This window comes from Heterocephalus glaber, unplaced genomic scaffold (assembly GCF_053883595.1).
Source record: "Heterocephalus glaber isolate CG9 unplaced genomic scaffold, H.glaber_assembly_v1.0 deba00001451, whole genome shotgun sequence".
In the NCBI taxonomy this organism is placed as follows: Eukaryota; Metazoa; Chordata; class Mammalia; order Rodentia; family Bathyergidae; genus Heterocephalus; species Heterocephalus glaber.
In genome coordinates, this window is record NW_028258301.1 from 3,801,706 (window position 1) to 3,825,644 (window position 23,939).

Genomic DNA, 23,939 nt, shown 5'->3' on the forward strand with positions numbered 1-23,939 from the left:
AGTTTTCTGCCATCACTTCTATGAAGAGTTTTTTATGTTATCTTCACTCTCTCCTGTTTCTTCTTTGACTTCAGTCAGGCTTATGTTATTCTTCTTTGCATCATCTAGCAGCTGCTGGATTGATTTCTCGTGTTCTCTTACAATTTTGTAGCAATTTTTCTTTTCCTGGCCACTAATTGCAATCTTATCTTCTATATCTGAAATTCTCTCCTCACATTGACTCATTCTGCTGTGTAGACTTTCAATGGAGTTTTTCATGTCCTGGAAATCTATTTGCATCTGTTTGATGGATTCCATTTGTTTCCTATGTTGGGATTCCATCATGTTCCTCAGCTCCTCTCTAGGTTTATTAATCATGTCTTGCACTAGGGGCACAATCTCTGCTGTTATCTGAGAAATTTTTTCTGATTTCATTTTTTCCAGATCCTGTTTTGTTGCCAGTTCAGTGAGTCCAGGTGGTTGAGTATCAGAATGTTCCATCTCATTTCCCTTTGGGGTTGCTGTAGGTGATGTGGAAGTCTGGTTTCAAGATTTATTTACATGTCTTCTCATTTCGACCTCGGTGTGTGCTGTTGGCGCCCATGCGGCTCACCTCCTCTGAGCTGGCAGAGGTGGGACAGTGGCTCAGAAGCCCCTTCCTCTAAACCAGGAGCAGTGGAATGGTGGCTCAGAAGCCCCTTCCTCTGGGCCGAGAATGGTGGGATGCACGGTGGCCCAAAAGTTCCTTTTTCTGGGCTGAGAGTGGCGGGATGGATGGTGGCCGGGAAGACCCTTCCTCTGGGCCAGGAGTAGTGGGATGGTGGCTCCCTTGTCTGTTTTCATAATTTGAGTAATGGAAGCTTCCAGAAATGAATTTGGAAGTACTCTTTCTCTTTCAATTTCATTAAAGATCTTAAGGAATATTGGTGTTATATCTTCCAAAAGTTTTGGGATTTCAGCTGTGAATTCATCCAAGCCTGGGCTTTTCTCAGTTTTTTTAGGTTTATGATTACTATTTCAATTTCATTGGTTGTGATTGGGTTATTCAGATTTTTCAAAATCTTTTTGATTCAGTTTTGTAGGCATCTATACATTTCTTTGGAATTCTGTAATTATTCACAGATAGCTGTTAATAATCTATTAGGTACAGATAATACTTTTGAGAAGTAATAGCAAAATATTAGTGTTAGAGAACAGTCACAGTAAAGAACAACAGAAAATGAAGAAAAAAGATAAACAGAGCAAAATACAAGAAATAAAAGAAAGAGAAAAGAGAAAAAAAGGTTGATAAGGTAAAAGAGAAAAGGTAGGAGTGAAAAAAACTAGAAGAAGAAAAAAAAATCTCTAACCCTCCCAAAGATCCAATAAAAGAAAGATAAACATAATAAAAAATAGGGGAAAAAAAGATTGTATCAAAGAAAAACTTCCTGTGCTTTTGAATAAGTGGTTTCTTCCTAAGATCTGCTATCTTCTGGTCCAGTTAATCATGATTTTTATGACCTACTTTAGGGCATATGGGTCTTTGAGTTGCCCTCTCTTCACCAGAGCCCCTTCCATCACTTCTCCCCAGACTGTGGTTACTATACAAGAAAAGTCTGTCCTTGTTCTCCTTTGTAGATGGGAAACATGTTCTTCTCTCTGGTCTCTGCTGATACAGGCTGTGGGGCAGGGCTTCAAGTAGACTGCTGGACTTAATGCTGACAGTTGTGGGATCTGGTTGCTCCCTTCTCTCTTTGGGTGTTGTCCTCATCCAGGATCAGGTTGGTTGGTCAGTCTTCATCTCTGCAGTTCTGTTCCAAGGAAAAGCAAAGTGTAGTGCTTGCTTGGAGTTGGTAAATGGTCCCACCCTTGTGTTGGGACATCTTGTTTATGCTGGGGGAAGCAACATGTGTCTAGCACAAGCCTGCCTGTTTGAAGACTTGCTTGCTCACATGGAGGGGACACCGTATGTCTTGCTAACCTTAGGGCAGTTTTTTGAGTTACAAATTGCATCCACTTCTCACAGATTTTAAGCTAATATTCTTTTTTTTTTTGGTACCAGAGTTTGAACTCGGGTCCTTGTGCCTGGGCAGCAGGGGGTGAAACTACTGAGCTAAATCTCCAGCCCTAAGCTAATATTCTTAATGTCCCAACCAGTGTCTCTCCCTGTGCAATAATATAGAAAAGAACAGAGGCTTGAAGGTCATCTTTACAAAGAGTGTCCTTCCTGCTCTCCTTTACAGGTAAATATTAACAGCTCTTTAGCAAGCAGCTGTTCATAATAGAGCAGTGTTTAGGAAAGGAGAAAGCCATTCACTCTTTCAAGAAATGTTTGTAAAATTTCTTAGTACTAAGCTCTGTGCTGTGTGCTAAGAACACAGAGGTGAGCAAATATGAAACCTATGACATTTAATTAGTCACAGTCTAGTGGGAAACATAGGTATGAAAACAAACAATTGCAAGTTAATGTGATGATGATTATGGAAAGGTAATGATAATTACAGTTACTATTCATTAAATAGGTACTAGATTAGATGTATATATCTCTTTTACCCAATCTTCATAATAACTGTAATGTCACAATTCTCTTTTGCCACATGAAGAAAAATAAGGCTTAAGGAAAAAACTGAAAATGTAGAAGAAAATTAGAAAGCAAATAGGATGTTTGGATAAAGATTTACACTGATTAAAGTTGTCTATATGTCCATATAGACAGTTAAGAGGCAGGATAGTCCATAATGGCTATGCACATACTGGAGAGCCAGAGTACAAAGTATCAATTATCTTTTCAGACAGAGGAGCTGGAAGCCACAAAAAAGAGTGATCAAGGGTGAAGACTAAAGGCCTGGAAGTTCTCTGGTCACTGGTATCTACATTGAAAGGTTGAAGAAGCTGGAGTCCGATGTCCTCAGACAATAGCAATAGCAAAAGATGCATTCATAGATGAAGCTTTTCAAATGTAGACTAACTTCCTCCTCCTTTTTTTATTCCATCCAGGTTTCAAGCCAATTGGATGGTGCCATCCAAAATTAAGGAGGGTCTTCCTCAGTTTGCTGGCCTGTGTTGTAATCATCTCTGAATACTGGCACAGACACACCCAAATTTATGCTGTATTAATCTACTAGGTATCTTTTAAGACAGGCAAGTTGGTAAGATTGACCATCACAGTTCACCTATTGTCAACTTGATACAAAAAGATACCTCCTAAAACCATACTTAATTTCCAAATAAAGATAATAAAACAGTCATAGTTCCACCAAACATAATAATAATATACTATATACAATGCTGCAATTCCTTCCCAGATTGGGATATAAAGGTTTTCTTTCTTCCTTTGGGTTATGCTTTCTCTTCTCCTGACATAATATAACTGAAATACTATAAGGTAGATTTAACAATTCCTGAGTACTGATATTAAATCAATGTCATGTTACATAAAATAGAAAAACAAAGAAAAATATGTTTAATGTGTGTGCACAAACATTCTTAACAAAAATGGTAAAGTACTCATGACTATCACAATCCTCTTTTCCATAACTCATCACATGTTCATAGCTACTATTTTTACCTACCTTCTTCCACTATCCATTCTGTATTCACTTGCTTTTTTATAAGAACCTCAGCAGGACTTGGTTCTTTACCTGGGGATGAACATACACTCTCATTCCTGAAGGCCTTGGTCATTGGTCATCTTTCCTGGATTGAATTGTTATAGTTTCCCACTCACCTTAGAAACAGGTAACAGTAATATGAGGAGATGTCCTAAGGAATTTCTTACACTTCAAACATAGCCCTCCTTACCACTAAGTGGTATAATATTTCAATTTCCTATTGATAGCATTAATCAATCACCTGACACCAACACTGTAAATCTCTTCTTAACCTGTTGACTCAGAGGCAAGAGTAGCCAAAAATGCCATGGAAAATTTTAACTTCCATTTCAGTCAATTCATTGTTGTGCCCCCTGACAAAAGCATTACACTCTCTGAAATTAAGACACTTAGGACAGCAGAGCAGAAGATTACAGGAACAGGCAGCAAATATTTTGCTTGTAGGTCACAAAAGTCAATGGTACCTGGTATTATTACCATTTCTGCCCCTTGATTACTGGACTTGTGAATCTTGTTTAGAGAAAAACAGTATCATAAATTGGACATTGACTCAAAGAATATATAGCCTTCTGGTAAATCTTTCTCTATCCCTGCAAGGTATTGACACCCAGCTAGTAATGTAACTATATCTTCAAAAGGCCATTCTGCTGTTCTAACAAGCCAGCAGCCTCAGTATGGTGGGAATATGGTAAGACCAGTAAAATCCAAGAGCATGAGCCCATTTTCACACTTCTTTGGTCTTGAATTGAGTTCCTTGATCTGAAGCAATTCTGTATAGAATATCATGATGGTAGATAAGGCATTCTGTAAGACCACAGATGTTAGTTTTGCTAGAAGTTTTGTAGAAGTTGTGCAGAGAAGGCAAATAGTTACCCAGAATAAGTCTGTTCCAGTAAGTACAAAGAGTTGCCTTTTCATGATGGAAGTGGTCCAGTGTAATCAACCTGCCAACATGTCACAAATTAATTACCCTGAAAAATAGTTCCATATTGGGGATTTAGTGCTGTCCTGCTGGAACATTGGCATTCAGCAGTGCTAATAGTCTGGTCACATTTGGTGAGAGGATGTTCATGTGGCTGAGTTGATACATAATCCTTGCCAACCTGGCCATTTTGTTCATGAGCCCATTGAGCAATGACAGGGGTGGCTGAAGAAGGAATCTGACTGCTGTTCACAGAATGGGTCATCATATCCACTTGGTTATTAAAATTCCTTTTCTGCTGAGGGTTACCTTTTTTGGGGGAGGGGGGAGATACTGGGGATCAAACTCAGGACCTTGTGCTTGCAAGGCAGGCGCCAGAACCACTGAGCTAAATCCCTGGCCCTGAGGGTTACCTTTTGTTGAGCATTTATATGGGATACAGATATCTTCAGATCCTTAGTCTATTTGGAGAGTTCTATTCTTGTACCTCTTCCCCAAAGTCTTTGTCAACAATTTTCCAATGATGTTCCTTCCAAGTCCTTAATCATCAAGTCAGACTATTGGCTACAGCCCCAAAATTGGTGTACAGTCACACATTTCTTATTATTATATGACTGGGTGTACTGCCCCAAACTTTTGCCAACTGTGATTATTTTTCTTGACAGTTCCCCTTCAGGGATATCCCAGAAAAAAAGTTGTAGTGGTGTAGCTGTCCACTTTTCAGTGGTGTCTCTATAATGTGCAGAGTCATCTGTGAATCCTAGTCTTTCAATAAATCATAAGGAAAACCCCATGAGGCCACAGAAACATACTGGAGGACAGAAGACATCAGGAATGGGAACCATGACCATTTGCACCATATTTTCATGTAACTTACTTATGACTTTAGAACCTGCTCAAACATATACATACATGACATATATATGATGATATATATGATATATACGATTATATATGATATATATGAGTATATACATATGATATATATGATTATATATGATATATATGATTATATATGATTATATATGATATATATGATTATATATCATATATATGATTATATATAATCATATATATGATATATATATATGTAACACTAGGTTTTTTGTTTGTTTGTTTTTTGGGGGATTTTTCGGTACCAGAGATCGAACTCGGGAACTTGCACTTTCAAGGCAGCTGGTAGAACCACTGAGCTAAATCCCTGGCCCAATCTCTCTCTCTCTCTCTCTCTCTCTCTCTCTCTCTCTCTCTCTCTCTATGTATATATATATATATATATAGTGATTATATATATAGTGATATATATATATATATATATATATATATATATATATATCACTTCCACTTGATGATGGATCAGTACTCTGTGTGCACATCCAACTTTATGACTCCCTGGGCCAGATAACCACAGTTCATTATATGATTGTGGGTCAGATTGCATATCTTGATATGCCATGGTAAAGGATTCAATTTCACCTAAGGCTCAGTAGCAAGCCAGGGGCTATCTCAAAAAGGAAAAATAATTGTCTACAAATAACAACAGAGCCTTGCTCCAAAATCCTAAGGACCTCCATTGCGTCCATCTATGGGGCCTTCTATAAGCTCCAAACTGCCTCCCTGTCTACCACTGATATCTCAGGTACCATTGAATATTCTAGATTGTATGGGACAAGTGGCAGACTAGCTTGTCCAGCAATGTGGATGTGATGCAGAGCCTTCCTTTTTTCTGGGGCCCACTTAAAACTAGCGGTAACAAGTAACTCGATAAATGGCCAGAGTGACTATTATGGGTTGTATCTAAGTGTCCCCCTAAAGCCTCCTATGTGTACTCCTATGTGGGGCTTTGAGGAGGTGACTGGATCATGGGTGTGATACTGGATTAGTATATTGATGAGTTTATGGCTTGGTGTGATGTTGGGAAGAGAAGCCTGGTAAGAAGAGGTCACTTTGGGGCCTGGACTCCCTCCCTTGATGGAATAGTCTGCTACCTGTCTGCCGTGCCATGTCACTGCCTTGGAGCCAGCTGAGTATGGACTGAAGCCTATACAAGCTGTGAGTGAAAATAAATCCTTCCTCCTTTAACTTTTGGGTGTCAGGTATTTTGTTCCAGCAATGAGAAAGTAACTAAGACAGTAACACACTGCACAAGTTACATTTTTATAACTTGGACAAAGTACCCAACTCTCATAACTGATAACTTAAAAAAAGGAGAGGGAGAGGTTTAATTTGACTCATGGTAGAAGGCAGGGTGGAGCAAAGCAGAGCAGAGGAACAGTGCCAAAGAAAGTACCAGAAGCAGACATAGACTCCCAAGTTTATGCCTCCATGATCCACCTAGATACACTCAGGCAAATCCCTAGGCAAGTCAAATTGAAAATTAAGCTTAACCATCACATATATCTAAGAAAGAAATGTGTTACCTCCAAAATTCAAGTAGGTTCACTAGGCATTATGCTTCTTTCTTGGTTTTAGGAGGGACCAGATTCAACAAATTTTCCTCCACATAAGAAAGAATATTTTGGCATGCCCTGTAACACTGGACTGTCAGTACTCTATACGTACATTATTAAAAGATACTATGGAAACTTGATCTCTACAAATTAGCTCAGAAACCACTAGACCAGTTAGAGAAATTTATACTTACAATTGCATTCCTCTAGAACCACTCTCAGTAGCAAAATCCCCCATTTTTTTGTTTTACATAGGCTTGTAGGATCAGAGTCAGAATTGTCCACAATGGTAGCCTGCATGGTGGAGAGCCAGAGAATCCAACAGGTGGTCAGTCCACAAAGCTAGAAGCCTCATAAAAAGAGGGATCAGTGCCAGACCTGGAACTCCATGGAGAGTTGCTAATGTGAGTCTATAGTGAAAGGCTAAGAAACCTGGAGCCTAAAGTTTATAAAGAATGGAAATGGGAAAATATACACCCATTAAAGGAAAATGGAGCTTTTCTTTTTTCTTGATATATTTTATTAGTCTCTATTACTTTTTCAAAATATTGCATTTCAGTGTGGTATTTTCATGCATGTATATATTTTAATGATCCATTCTTCCTTTCATCCCCACCCTCTCCCTCTTTTCTTTCCTCTTTTCTAATAGTCTCCCTTCTACTTTCATGTCATCTTTTTTAGAGTCCACATATTTGAGAAAATATGTAATACTTTTATTGCTGAGTCTGGCTTGTTTCATTTAACATGATTACCTTCAGTTGTATCTATTTTTTTGAAATGACAACTTCATTCTTCTTTACAATTGAATTGTACTCTAATGTGTATATATGCCACATTATTCACACATCTTTTGATGAGTACTTAGGTTGGTTTCATATCTTGAATATTATGTATCGTGCTACAATAAATATGGGTATGCACGTGTTCCTATAGCATGCTGACTTTAATTCCTTTAGGTATAGACCAAGGAGTGGTTTAACTAGATCATATGGCAGTTCTATTTTCAATTTTTTAAGGAACCTCCATATTGATTTACATATTGGCTATACTAATTTACATTCCTTACAACAGTATAGAAGAGTTCCCTTTTCCTACATGTTACAGCACACACTGATTTTTGCATTCATGATGTAGCCATACTGAGATGATAAATGGAGTAAGATGAATGCAATTCAATATAGTTTTGATTTGCATTTCCCTAGTGAAGAAAGATGTTGAACACTTTTTCATATACTTATTGACCATTTGTACTTGTTGTGGGAAGTGTTTGTTCAATTCATTTTCCCATTAATTGATTGGGGTCTTTGATTTTGGGTGGTCCTTTAATTCTTTTTATATTCTGCTAGTTCTAAGTGGAACCCAGGGGAAGAGACAAAATATATATTCTTCTACTAGAAAGTAGCTGGTTAATGTTTCCTCTCATTCTCTAAACTGTGTCTTCATTCTGTTATTCATTTCCTCTGTGGTGCATAAACTTAAATTGATGTAATCTCACATATTGATTCTTGCTTTTATTTCCTGTGCTACTGGAGTCCTATTGAGGAAGTATTTGCCTGTGCCTATTGCTTCAAGTGTTTCCCTTAGGTTTGCTTCTAGCAGTTTTAAAGTTTCAGATTTTATATCTAGATCTTTGATTTATTTTGAATTGATTTTTGTACAAGGTGGGAGGTAGGCATTTAATTTCAAACTTCAACATATGGATATAGAGATGCCAAGTTTTTCAAGCAGGAATTGTTAAAGAGGCTGTCTTTTCTCCAATACCTTTGTAGAGAGAGAAGAAAGAGAAGATTTTTGGTTCTTCTATCAAGAATCAGATAACTGTACTTATATGGGTTTGCTTCTGTGCCTTGTATTCTATTACTTTGTTTTATGTATCTATTGTTGTGCTATTACCATGCTGTTTGTGTTACCATAGCTTTGCAGTATAATTTGAAATTGGATATTTTGGTGCCTTCACCCTTACTCTTGTTTAGGATTGCTTTGGCTGTTCTAGGTTTTTGTATTTCTGTATGAATTTTAGGATTTTTTCTAGTTTTGTGAAGAGTATCATAATTTTGATGGAGATTTCATTGAATATTTAAAAAGTTTTTGTTAATATGGCTATTTAAACAATATTCTGTCAGTCAATGAACACTGGATCTCTTTACATTTTATAATGTATTCTTCAGTTTCTTTAGTATTCTATAATTTTTGTTGTAGAGGCCTTTGACTTCCTTGGTTAGGTTTATCCCTAGGTATTTTTAAGTTATTGTGAATGGAAATGTTTTCTTGATTTCTTTCTCAGTTAGTTCATTTTTGCTGTATAGAAAGGCAATTGAGTTTTTATTATTGACTGTATATCTTGAAGAGCTTTTTAAATTCAGGCCTATTTCTTTCTTCTTCTGCGTTTCATTCCATGTATAATGCAAGCTTATTGCATGATGCTACACTCAATCAGGGTGACTTTTCCTCTTAGTTTGCTGGCCAACATGCTAGGCATCTCTGAACACCCAGAAGTGTACCTTACTAGTCTCCCAGATGTCTTCTAATCCAGTCAGGTTGACAATCAAGATTGTCACAAGAGAGGAAGGAAGCTCCCCACCTCCATCCTGGGCTCCTAGGGCAGTGAAGCTCAGCTGGTCCCAGCACCTGGAAGGAAGCTCCCCGCCTCCATCCCAGGCTCCTAGGGCAGTGAAGCTCAGCTGGTCCCAGCACCTGGAAGGAAGCTCCCCCCTCCATCCCAGGCTCCTAGGGAAGAGAAACTCAGCCGGTCCCAGAACCCAGAAGGAAGCTACCCTGCTGCCATCCCAAGCTCCTAGGGCAGAGAAGGTGAGCCGCATGGGTGCCAGAAGGACTCCCCCCCACACCATGGAAATGAGAAGACATGTAAATAAGTCTCAAAAACAGACTTCCAGATCACCTACAGCATCCCCAAAGGGAAACGAGATGGAACACTCTGATACTCAACCACCTGGACTCTCCGAACTGGCAACCAAAGAGGATCTGGGAAAAATGAAATCAGAAATAATTACTCAGAAAAAAAAATTGCTCAGATAACACCAAAGATTGTGCTCATGGTGCAAGACATGATTAATAAATCTAGAGAGGACACAGATAAAAAAATAGAGGATCTGAGGAACATGTTGGAATCCCAACATAGGAAACAAATGGAATCCATAAAACAGATGCAAACAGATTTCCAGGAGATTAAAAACTCCATCGAAAGTCTACGCAGCAGAATGAACCAATGTGAGGATAGAATTTCAGATATAGAAGATAAGATTGCAATTAATGACCAGGAAAAGAAAAATTGCTTTAAAATTGTCAGGGATCATGAGAAATCAATCCAGCAGCTGCTAGACAATGCAAAGAAGAACAACATAAGACTGATTGGAGTCAATTAAGAAAGAGGAGAGAGTGAAGATGACATAAAAAAACTGTTCACAGAAGTGATGGCAGAAAACTTCCCAAGGAGGGGAAGAGAACTTGACATACAGATAAGTGAGGCATATAGGACTCCAGCTAGGCTTGATCAAAACAAATCTACACATAGGCATATAATAGTTAGGATTCCAGAAATCCAACAGAAGAACAAAATTCTACAAGCAGTGAGAGAAAAGAAGCAAATCACATACAAAGGAAAGCCCATCAGAATCACAGCAGACTTCTCAATGCAAACCCTCAAGGCAAGAAGAGCTTGGAGGGATGTATTTCAAGCCCTAAAGGAAAACAGCTTCCAACCAAGATTGATGTACCCCACAACACTATCTTTCAAAACTGATGGAGAAATAAGATACTTTCAAGATAAAGAGCATCTTAGGAACTTCATGAATACTAAACTGGCACTCCAAAAAATTTTAGGCAATACCCTAGGAAAAGACAATGAGGATCACAACCCCAGGAAACCCAGCAGAATGAATCCATTGGGTGTGACAAATTAAACACAAAGGGGGAGAATCCAACAAAAAGAAAAAGTCATGACAAGGCTTTTAAAACTTTTAACTTCATCTCCCTATTGAGTGTATAATTCAATCTTATTATTGTACTGATTAGTATTTCTCTGATTCTAGAGTTGCACACCATTCCTTGTGCTATACTGGCTATTTATCATCTTCTTATGTCTACATTTTAATTGGGTTGTCTATTAATGAGCTGTAAGAGCTCTTTATGTATTCTGGTCATAGGTTATATGCATTGTAAATATGGTCTGTTTAAGGACTACTTTTCATTTTAATGATGTCATTTAAAGTTCTAAATTTTGATAGAATCTCATTTATCAATTTTTTTTCTTTTATGCATCATGTCCTTTGTATCCTAGGTAGTTCTTGCCTACCCTGAATTCACAAATATTTTCCCTTATAATTTCTTCTTAAAGTTTTATACTTTTAGGCTTTCTTATTTAGGTTCGTAGATCCCTTCAAGTTATTTTCATGTATGGACAAAAAGGGTTGAGGTTAATTTTTTATATGCAGATACCAGGTGTTCTAGTGCCATTTGCTGAAGACACTATCTCTTCCTCAGCTCTTGAATCAAGTTTATATTCTATAAAATGCTAACATTAAATAATCTTTCAAAACTCAGTGGACCATACATGTGTGATTCTATTTCTAGATTCTCTGTTTTATTCCAATGATCTATATGTCTTTCCTTACACTAACACTGCCTTGATTACTGTAGCTTTAGAAGAAGTCTTAAAATTGGGTGCTAAACATCTTCCAACACTGTTTTTGTTTTTGTTTTTGGCTTTTCTGGGTCCTTTGTACTCCTACATAACTTTTAAATTTCAATATCCAGTTCTTCATTTATAGCAAGTATACACAGACCTGAAATTTTATATATATCTTGTGTTTTCTAATCCTGCTAAATTCAAGTACAAGTTCTAGGGGATCCTAGAGATTTCATAGTATTTTCTCTGTAGATGATCATTTCATCTACATATAAAGATTTTGCTTCTGTGGTGCCAATCCTGTCCTAATTGTGTCATTTTATTGCCAGACTATTTTGCTTTAGAACTATGTTTCAAAGTCTAATGGACAGATGAAGAGTAGGAATATATGCCCTTGTTCTCCACTTTAGGGAGAAAGCATTGCATCGTCTCCATTCATAGAAGGAGTTTTTGTTGGAAGTATGGAGTACATGTCTTTGATCTGTTGAGAAGGTTCTGTTCTACTTCTAGTCTCCTGATAGCTTTTACCATGAACAGCTGTAGAATTTAGTCCAATACTCTTTCTCCAACTAGTGACAGGATCATATGGCTTTCTCCTTTCCTCTGTTAAAATGATGACTTTTGGGGGTGGATCTTCCAATGCTGAACCAACACTGCCATCTCTTTAATAAAACCACTGTCTACATACTGCCAGATCTGACTTCTAAGAGTTTGTTTTGTTAAACAAATTTCTATCTATGTTCATACTTTTTTTTTCTATTATCTTTATCTAGTTTTAGGATTAGCACAATGTTGAGTTCCTAAAATGAGGGGAGAAGTGTTCCTTCTTTTTTCAGCCTTAATTGTTTGATATAATTTATCAGTTAAAATGTTTATGAGCCTGCTGTTGTCATATAGGTAGGTTTTCGAGCTAGGAATATACTTTCTTTTATAGGTGCTATTCAAATTTTATATTTCTTCCAGAGTTAGTTTCATTAATTTGTCTTCTAAGTAACTTCTTAGAAGTTGTCAAATTTATTTCTAAAAAGATTTTTGAAATATGCTTTCTATATCCTTTTAAATTCTGTAAAATCTGTGGTAATGTCTCCTAGATCTTGATATTGTAATTTAAAAAATGTATAACTGATATTGTGTAACAGGAAGAAAAGGCCTAAAAGAGCAGGGGAATTGGGAGGGGTAGGGGAAGGGAAAAAAGGGAAAGGAAAAAATATGAGAAGAGAAAAAAATGGAAACAAGGTCTTTGCAAATAGGGAAGGGTGGAGGGGGTGAAGGGAGGGCAAGGGAAGGGGAAAAAAATAAGAACCAAGAGACTCATGTAGTGGTACAAGATCCCAATGATGAATGTAACTGTATTTTATACCTAAAATGTACCAATAAAGTTAATGGGGAAAAAAACCCAGATTGTCACAAGATGAATCTGCATGGGTGAAAAACCACAGGGTGAATCTAAGAACACCAGCCCAACTAATATGGCCTTGACTTACCTCCTAAGTATTTTACCATTTTCTGAGTTCACTCATTTTAGAACATCATTTTTTTCATTAATTTCATTGGTACATTCAAGGTATACAATATAATGACATTCATCATTGGAAATTTGCACCTTTAGATAATCTCTCTTGGTTCTTATTTTTTCCCCATTCCCCTGCCTTCCCTTCAAACCCTCCACCCTTCCCTATTTACAAAGACTGTGTTTCCTTTTTTTCATTTCCTCATATTAATTCCATTCCCTTCTTTACTTTCCCCTACTGCTCCCATTTCTCCTTCCCCTTTGCCCCTTTTTTTCCTATTTCACATTATCTATTATAATTTTTGGTCCTTATTTACACCTTCAGTTTCTCACACCAGAGAAACTATTCAGTATTTACACGTGTGTCCTATTCATTTCACTTAAGAATATCACCTCAATGAGCAACTATTTAGCTATAAATGTCTCTAATTTCTCATTTTTTATGGCTGAGTAGTACTCCATTTATTAAAAAAATCCCACAATTTCTTTATGCAGTCTCCAGTTCACGGGCAATTGGGCTGTTTCCAAATTTTAGCTATTAAAAACTGTGCTGCTATGAACATGGGTACACATACATCATTGTGGTATGATACTTTTAATTCTTTTGGGAAGATACCCAACAGGGGAATAGCTGGGTCAAATGGGACCTCTAATCCTAGTTCTTTGAGGTATCTCCATATTGATTTCCACAGTGGTTGCACCAGTCTACACTCCCACAAATAGTGGAAAAGTGTTCCTTTCCCCCCACTGCCCCAGCAGCATTTGTTATTGGTTGATTTCGTGGTAGCAGCCATTCTTTCTGGGGTGAGGTGGAATCTCACCATTGTTTTCATTTGTAGATCTCAAATGACCAGTGATGTTGAATATTTCTTCATGTTTATTTGCTATTTCTACTTTTTTGTCTGAGAAATGTCTTTTCATTTCAGATGCCCATTTTTGGACTGCATCTTTAAATTTTTGAGGTCTAATTTTTTTAAGTGCTTTATATATTCTACATAGTAGACCTTTGAGAAACAGCTGGTAAAAATTTATTCCCACTCTGTGGGTTGTCTTTTCCTTTGTTGGTGGTGTCAACTGCTGTGCAGACACTTTTTAGTAAGAAGAGATGCCACTTGTTGATTGTTTATTTTAGTTCAAGTGCAACTGAGATTTTGTTTATGAAATCTTTTTCTATCCCAATGTCTTCAAGAGTTCTACCTAACCTCTCTTCTAGCCGGTTTAATGTTTCTGTTTTAATGTTTACATCTTTAATCCATTTCAATTTCAGTTTAGTGCATGGTGAGAGATATAGGTCTTGTTTAAATCTTTGGTAAGTTGAAACCCAATTTTTCCAGCACCATTTATTAAAGAGGCTATCTTTCCTCCAGTGAGGGTGTTTGGCACTTTTTTCAAAGATGAGGTGGCTGAGTATGTCTGCAGTTGTTTCTGCATCTTCTAGGCTGTTCCACTGGTCTTTAGGTCTATTTCTTCACCAGTACCATGCTGTAATTATCATAGTAGCTTTATAATATAGTTTCAAGTTGGGGATTGTGATACCCCTTCCATGTCTCTGTTACCTAGAATTGCTTTTGCTATTCTGAGCCTCTTCTTGTTCCAAATGAATTTGTGGATTGTTTTCTCAAGGTCTGTGATGTATGCTGCTGGAATTACAATTGGGATTGCATTGAATCTATATAGCAGTTTTGGAAGTATGGCCATTTTCACTATGTTGATCTCTCCTACCCAGGAGCAAGGGATGTCTTTCCATTTTCTGATATCCTCTTTGATCTCTCTTTTCAGAGTGCTATATAGTTTTCAGAGTAGAGGTCTTTGATTTCTTTCATTAGGATGACTCCTAGGTATTTCAGTTTGTTGGATGCCATTGTAAAGGGAGTTATTTCTCCAGTTCCTCTTTCAGTGAGTCTGTTGTTCGTGTACAGAAAAACTATTGATTTTTGTGTGTTGACTTTGTGTCCAGTGACTTAACTAAATTTGGTTATTAAGTTTAGAAGACTTTTAGTGGAGTTCTTGGGGGTTTCTATATAGAGTATCATGTCATCTGCAAATAATGACAATTTAACTTCTTTGTTTCTTATTTTTATTACTCTTGTTTCTTTCTCTCATCTAATTGCTGTGGCTAATGTTTCCAAAAGTATATTGAACAGAAGTGGTGATACTGGACATTCTTGTCCTGGTTTTGGTGTGAAGAATTTCAATTTATGACCATTTAGTATGACATCGGCTGTTGGTTTTTCATACATGGCTTTTATCAGGTTGAGTTAGAGACTGTGTATTCCATTTTTTGTCAGGATTTTTATCATAAATACATGTTGGATTTTGTAGAATGCTTTTTCTACATCTATTGAGATGATCATATGGTTTTTGTCCTTGGCTTTATTAATATAGTGTATTACATTGATTGATTTGCATATGTTGAACCATCCCTGCATCCCTGGGATGAATCCCACTTCGTCAGGGTGTGTGATCTTCTTGATCTTCTGCATTCTATTTGCCAATTTCTTATTAAGAATTTTTGCATCTATGTTCATTAGTGAGATTGGCCTATAGTTCCCTTTTTCAGTTGGGTGTTTCTCTGCTTTGGGGATCAAGGTGATGCTTGCTTCCAGGAATGAATTTGGGAGTATTGCTTCCCTTTCAATTTCATTGAAGAGTTTAAACAGTAGTGGCAGTAGTTCCTCTCTAAATGTCTTGGAGAATTCAGCAGTGAAGGTATCAGGACCTGGACTTTTCTTAGTTGGTAAGTTTTTAATGATATTTTCAATTTTATTCATTAATATTGGGTTGTTTAGAATTTTTAGGTCTTCTTCATTCAACTTTGGTAGTTCATACATATCTAGGAATCTGTCCATTTCTTTTTTGTTTTCCATCTTATTGTTGTATAGGTTCTGGAAGCAGGTATTGATGATCCTCTGGATTTCTGCTGGGTGTGTTGTAATTTCACCCTTTTCATTCCTAGTTGCATGAATTTGGGTCTTTTCTTTCCTTTTTTTTTGATAAGGTTGGCTAAGGGTTTGTCAATTTTGTTTATTCTTTCAAAGAACCAACTCTGCTTCATTAATTTTTTGTATCATTTTCTTAGTCTCCATTGCACTAATTTCTGCTCTGATCTTTATAACTTCCTCCCTTGTATGAGCTTTAGGTTTATCCTGCCCTTCTTTTTCTAGAAGTCTGAGGTTCAGCATCAAGTTGTTTATTTGAGCTCACTCTGTTTTCCTAATGTAAGTATTCACTGCTATGAATGTCCCTTGTAAGACTGCTTTCACTGTGTCCCATAGATTCTGATATGTTGTACTGGCATTTTCATTTAATTGCAGAACTGTCTGACTTCTCCTTTAATTTCCTCTGTGACCCATTGCTTATTCAGAAGCCTGTTGTTCAATTTCCATGTGTTTGTGAAATTCTTGTGGTTTCTTTTGCTATGATCTCCAATTTCATCACACAATGGTGTGATAATATACAGTTCCTTTACACTTACTTAAACATGTTCTCTGAGCAAGTATGTAGTCTATTTTGGAGAACACCCTGTGTGCAGCTGAAAAGAATGTGTATTCTGATTTTGTGTCATGGAACACTCTGTAAACATCTGTTAAGTTCATTTTTTCAAGAATTTGATTGAGTCCTAGAATTTCATTTATTTTCTGTCTAGATGATCTATCTATTTGTGACAGTGGGGTGTTGAGTTCCCCCACTACTATTGTATTAGTGCTTATTTTTTATTAGTGTTTATTTTATTTTATTAGTGCTTTTTTCATGTCCATTTGTATTTGTTTTATACAGTTCAGCACACTAGTATTTGGTGCATATGTATTTATGATTGTCATCTCTTCCTCTTGGATTTTTCCCGTTACAAGGATGTAGTGTCCTTTGTCTCTCTTAATAAGTGTTGGTTTGAAATCCATTTTAACTGAAAATAGGATTGCTACTCCTGCTTTTTTTTCTGGTTCCTGTCACATGGAGTATTGTTTCCCACTCTCTAACTTTCAGTGTATAAGCTTCTTTTCGAATCAAGTGTGTTTCTTGTATGCAGCATATTGTTAGATCTTGCTTCTTGACCCATTCTGCCAGCCTATTTCTTTTTATTGGTGTATTGAGACCATTAACATTGATGCTTATAACTGATATCTACTGACTTATCCTTGTCATGACTTTTTCTTTTTGTTGGATTCTCCCACTTTGCATTTAATTTCTTGTCATGCATAATGGATTCATTCTGCTAGGCTTCCTGGGGTTATGATCTTCATTGTCTTTTCCTAGGATACTGTTTAAAATTTTTCAGTGTGGTGGTTTGGCATTCATAAAGTTCCTCAGGTGCTCTTTTTTGTGAAACTATCTCGTTTGTCCATCAACTTTGAAAGATAGTTTTGCAGGGTACACCAATCTAGGTTGGAGGTTGTTTTCCTTTAGGGCTTCACATATGTCACTGCAAGCTTTTCTTGCCTTAAGGGGTTTGTGTTGAGAAGTCTGCTGTGATTCTGATGGACTTTCCTTTGTATGTGATGTGTTGTTTTTCTCTAACTGCTTGTAGAATTTTGTTCTGCTCTTTGGTTTCTGGAATCTTAACTATTATATACCTAGGTGTAGATTTTTTATCATGGCTAGTTGGAGTCCTATATGCCTCACTTATCTGTATCTCAAGTTCTTTTCCCCTTTTTGGGAAGTTTTCTGCTATTACTTCTGTGACTAGTTTTTTTATGTCGTTTGTAACCTCTCCTGTTTCTTCATTGACTCCAGTCAGTCTGATGTTATTCTTCTTTGCATTGTCTAGCAGCTGCTGGACTGATTTCTTGTGGACCCTTACTATTTTTAAGAAATTTTTATTTTCCTTGTCACTAATTGCCATCCTATCTGCTATATCTGAAATTCTATCCTTGCATTGGCTCATTCTGCTACATACACTTTCAATGGAGTTTTTAATCTCCTGGAAATCTGTTTGCATCTGTTTTATGGATTCCATTTGTTTCCTATGTTGGGATTCCAACATGTTCCTCAGCTCCTCTATTTTTTTTAACCTGTGTTTGCTCTAGATTTATTAATCATGTCTTGCACTATGGATACAATCTCTGCATTTATCTGAGAAATTATTTCTGATTTCATTTTTTTCCCTATTGTCTTTTGTTACCAGTTCAGGGAGTCCAGGTGGTTGAGTATCAGATTGTTTCATCTTATAGCCCTTTGGGGTTGACTTAGGTGATCTTGAATTCTGGTTTTGAGACTTGTTTATGTGTCTTCTCATTTCAGCAGATGTGGCAGCTGCACCTTTTTTGAGGCACCTTTTTGTTCACCCAGTGGTCTTCAATTCTCAGCAAGCCACCGAGCAGTCTTTTCCCTCCTGTTCATCACTGCACCAATTCCTGGTTTCAGAATGGTGGTCTACTGGATCCCTGAGCTGACCTGTTGTCCAGGCGAGGGCTGTGTATACCTGGGATGGTATCTAGGCATGCCTCTGGCTAGGAGGGCTTTGGCTGGGTGCCATGCACCCCAGTTGCTGGTATTTGAGTGGGCTTCTGGCTAGGGCCTGTGCACATTTACAAATGGTATTGGGGCAGGCCTCTGGCTGTTGCTTGTGCACCTGTGCAGCTCTTTTCCTGGCAGGCCTTTTGCTTGGGCCTGAGGGCCCAAGTGGCTGGGGTAGGGGCAGTGCCCTGGCTGGACTTGCCTGCAGCCACACCCTTCTCTAGAACATCATTTTTTAAAGATTTTCAACTAACTTTCTTTGTATTAATCAGGGCTTTTTTCAGAAACAGGTAGAACATAATATGTAGAGAAATGTTTAGTATAGTAATTAAAGCATGTTATTATGGAGATCAAGAAGTCCCATGATCTCCCATCTAAAAAACTAGAGAACTAGGAAATATGGTGTAATTCAACTCAAGCACAGAAGAACTACCAGAGGTGATGATATAAGCCCAAGTTTGAGTGGAAAAGCCCAAGAATTATCAAGCTGACAATGTAAGTGCCAGTTTGATTCCAGAGTCACAGCCAGGAATGCTGCACCTAGGAGCAAAACACAGATGTATAAGCTTAAATAGAAATACTAATGCAAGAGATCACTAATTCCTCATGGACAGAAGTTTTCAAGTCTCCTATTTCAAGTTACTGTTTTTGGTTTGGGATTTAGAATGCATCAGAATTAGATATGGCTTCCCTTTATTGGAAGTATTAAAAAAAACCTTTTGCCCTCATTTTCATTTCCTCTGCTAAGAATTGATGAAATATGTTTGGAGGGTAGAGAGCTTTGGCTTATCAAGTAGCTTTGTCTTGCTTCAAGGAATAATAATGCTGGGGCTGGGCCTACAGGAAAGGATAAAATTGATTTTGCTTTGAGCTAGTTTCAAACACTGGGTATATATGATAAGTAACCCCATAAGGTAAGAATTACAAATATTCACCTACTTTGCAGACCAGAAAACTGAGGCTCAGAAATTTTAAGACACTTTGCAAAATCATACACCAAATTATAGAGCTGGGACTTTACCCTAGATTCGTCTAAATCCAATACCTATGTCCTTTTCATATGGCATGCTTTTTCTATTTTTATGGAATTAGTCATTCCAAATTAAAGTGATTTAAAGTTATTAAATATACCTTTAATATTTTGAAAGCGCAAACCCCTTTTGTTGTCTTAGATGAATTGTTTGTTTTATATTCCCTTGAGTTTTTGGGTAGAATGTAGTTAATGAATGAATTAAATAATTGATTGAACCCATTTTTCTATTAACATTATAATAGAATTTCCATTAATATGAAAATATGAATGTGTCTCATAGAAATTTCCTTTGACATTATAATGAAATATAATAATGAAATTCTAATTGTTTTAGAGGAAACAATATCCTCTGGAAGAACTATAGGAAGAACTGTGAGATGCTCATGAAGTACCAAAAAGGAATTTTCAGAAAAATTGCTATGAAAAAAGCATGAAATTTTCATTAAATTGAGCTGTAATTATAAAATAATAACAAGGAGAATCTTTTGTTTCAAGCATTGTGGTGAGCAAATCAAGAGTTTACAGGTTAAAATACATAATGCAATGATTTAGACAAAGAATTATAATCCAAATTCAGATATAGAGTCTTTCATAACTTTGATTGTGGGTATGCAGGATGTATTTCACTTATCTCTCTTGTTCTCTGTAACCCTTTTGCACTTTATCTCTCTCTCTCCCCTCCTCCCACCAGACTAACCTGTACAGATCACATCCATAGACTGAGTTGGCCTGTGATTTCAACCATTCAGGGGTACCACCAAAGGATAAGAGGGAGAGAAAGACAAAGTTTTGGTATTTATTTCATTTTCTTCTCTGAGTGTTAATAGTGGCTGGTTCTGTTCTTTGACTGAAAGTCTTACTTGATGTCAAGTAGCCTTCTCAAACACAACCACTCAGTTTTCAGGATCTAGTAACTATTCTTTCCTTTCCCCTTCATCCCTTCATCCCATTCATTTCAGGTTGTATTTGCCTTCCACGCTTAAGGGAGGCCAGTAAGAAATACTAAGAAGTGGTCTGGTGAGAGCTGGAGGTGAAAAACTAAAAAGGATTGGTTTCAGTATATTGTTTTCTGAAGTAGTACTTAACATACATTTAATGTAATATGTGAGAGAAAGTGAGGAACCAAGAACAATATGCTAGATATGTGAGTTTAGTGATCAGTGAATGCCCTGGAAGAAAAAAAATAAAGAATTCTGTTTCAGACAAGTTAGATTTGACACTCCCATTACACATCAAAGTAAAGATGTTTAGCGAGGAATAGAATACCATATGTGATCAGAAAATACAGTGAATTCTTAATTTAAAAAAATTATTATTATAGTACACAATTCATTATCATTAATCCTACCTCAAAATAATCCCCTCACTTCAAATACTTTTCCTACCATTCTTGTCAATTTCTGAAGCAATTTTGGAAGTCTTCTTTCGTGAATGTGTTTAGTTGCCCTGTCAGAGCTGCCTTAATGTCCTGAATTGATTCAAAATGTTTATTTTTCTTGGTCATTTTGACTTTGAGGAAGACCTGGAAGAGACAGAAGTCAAGTGGTGCCACATCCAGTGAATAAGATGGATCAAGACATACTACAATGTTTTCACAAGCTTACCTTTCTCTTGGATGGCACTTGGCAGCAGAATCCACTATATTTTTTATCACACCTTGTAAAGAAAGGTGGAGACCTGTGCCTCATTGAGACAGACTCATGTTTTGGCATGCATTATTGCTGACTGCCACCTGTGCCTGATTGCACCCCTGAGATTATGCAGATCCTTGTGGCTGTGAGACTCAAGCATGATTGATAAGTATCAGCATTTGGCCAAGGGTCTGCCTTCATCAACACAAACCTAACCTTGAGAAGCATAGTGTGGCACAAGACCCCATTCACTGGAGGTAAGCCAAAGTAGTAAGCCATGACTTTGCCCTTAGAACAGTTATGGCGAACCTTTTTAGAACTTTCAATGATAACAAACAGCCAGCTGCAGCATGCATGCCATAGGTTCGCCACCACTGCCTTAGAATTTATTGGTAGGCTGGTGAAAGCTAACACTGGACAGGTTTTAAAAACCTCCATTCTCAGGCCTGCCTGTGGATGTAGCCTCTGAAATAGCTCCTGGGCCAGATGAAGACATGTGGCCTCAATCTCTCAGACTTCTGTACCAGCTAGCAGCACCTCTGATCTTGGGTCACATATTTAATTCAATAATATACAACTGACATAAGTGAGGGCCTTGGGCCTAACCCAGTGTTATGCTGTTCTTTGAGACCTCCAGGCTCAGGATATGACATAGCTTGGTGGATTTGGTGGCCATAGGTGTGACATAGGAGCCTGGAATGTGTCTATTCATGGAGACTCTGCCCACAGACAAAAAGAATGTTTCAGTGTCTGAATAGAGACAAGTAATTATGAAGAAGGCAGTCAGAGAGAGGCATCTCCTGTCTCTTTTTGAACAATACACCAACAGTGCATCTTGGAAAATCTGGACCTGGGCACTCTCTAGTGATGAAATAGAAGTAACTTCAGGCTCAGAGAAAATAAACAGCTGGAAAGATACACACAAATAAAACCAGGTTAGGAAGGCTGGAATAAATACCTGACCATTTAGTGCCCAGGAAACATCACACACTGAGCATCAAGAACTCTCAGGAAAATATAAGGTCACCTAGTACTCACAATAAGATACCATGAATTAACCAGGAAGGAATCAGTATGAGAAAACTGTCAGAGAATTTAAAACAACTGTTTAAGGAAGTTTGAGGAAAACACAGAGAAACATTTCAATAGTTTAACAAAGAAACTTAACAAAGGATAGACACAGTTAAATAAAATAAACAGTAATTTTTGAGCTGAATGGTTCATTATGTGCAAATTAGTGAATGTGAAACATATCAACAGAATGAAGGATAAAAACAATATAATCATCTCAATCGATGTAGAAAAGATATTTGATAATATTCAGGATCATTTCATGATAAATAATACTGAACAAATTAGGCATAGAAGGAACATACCTCAGCAAAATAAAGGCCATTTACTATGTCAAGAGCTAACATTATATTATTAAATTTGTTGGCATACAGCTGTTTATAATAACGTCTAATTATTGTTTGGAATTTTGATGTCCATTGGAAAGACTGAAAGGTTTGTCTCTAATCTGTAGAACAAGATAAACATGCCCACTTTCACATTTTCTCTTTAATATAGCTCTGGAAATCCTAGCTAGTGCAATTAGGCAAGACAAAGAAATAAAACAGATTCAAATTGGAAAAGAAGTCAAATTGCCACTGACAATTTGCAGATGACTGTTACAAGTAATAAATGAATTCAGCAAAGTTTCAGGATAGAAAATCAGCATGTAAAAATAAGTAGTGTTGCTGTATACTGATAGGGACTTATCTGAAATAGAAATCAAGAAGGCAATCTCATTTCAATAGCTACAAATATAAATAAATAATATATCAAGGTATAAATTCACCTAAAGAGGAGAAATATGTCTACAATAAAAATGATCAAGTTTTGATAAAAGAAATGGAAGATCACACAAAAAATAGAAAAACATCCTGCATTCATGGTTGGAATAATCAATATTGTTAAAATGTCCATACTGTCCAAAGCAATTGACAGATTCAGTGTAATCCCTATCAGTAGAACTAGAAAACACAGAACTAGAAAAAAAAGCCTAAAATTTATGTGGAACCACAAAAGTCCTTGTATAAGCAAAGCCCTTTTGAGCAAAAAACACAAAACAGGAGTTAGTACACTATCTGATTTGAAAACATACTGCAAAGCTGTATTAAAACAACACAACATTGGTGTAAAAAACACATAAACCAGTGGAACAGAATATTGTAGAATCAAAAAGTAAATTCACACATCTATCAATAATTGATATTCAACTAAGGAGCTAAGGACACACACTGGAGAAAGGACAGTCTCTTCAATAAATGATGAAAAAAATGAATGTTCACATGCAGAAGAAAAAAGCTAAGCCTTTATCTTTCACCAGCTATAAGATCAACTCAAAATAAATTAAAATCTTAACGTAAGACTTGAAACAAAAACCCCTAGAAGAAAACATACAGGAAATGCTTCAGGACAATAGAATGGACAAGTGTTTTTTGGACTAGATCCCAAAAGTACAGGAAGCAAAGACAAAAATAGAGAAATGAGATTGCATCAAACTGAAAGTTTGCATAGCAAAGGACACAATCGGCAGAATGCAGAGACAGTCTACCAACAGATTGAGAAAAATATTTGCAAACTCTACATCTGACAGTGTTGATATCCACAATATATAATAAACTCCAAAAACTCAACAGCAAAAAAAAAAAAAAATAGAAATGAGAAAGAAACCTAAAGA

At 36.9% G+C, this 23,939-nt stretch overlaps 1 protein-coding gene across 8 annotated transcripts in view; it reads left to right on the forward strand.

Annotated features, from left to right (window-relative positions):
• LOC101710436 (AGBL carboxypeptidase 4) overlaps window positions 1-23,939 on the forward strand; it is a 1,386,524-nt gene that overhangs the window by 784,857 nt on the left and 577,728 nt on the right. The window contains exon 2 of one of the 8 annotated variants that reach the window (XM_087214858.1): window positions 20,275-20,375. The exons of the other annotated variants lie outside the window; for them this stretch is intronic. The gene's annotated coding sequence lies outside the window, so the exon portion shown is untranslated. The remainder of the gene's footprint in view (window positions 1-20,274; window positions 20,376-23,939) is intronic. 8 annotated transcript variants of the gene reach the window in all.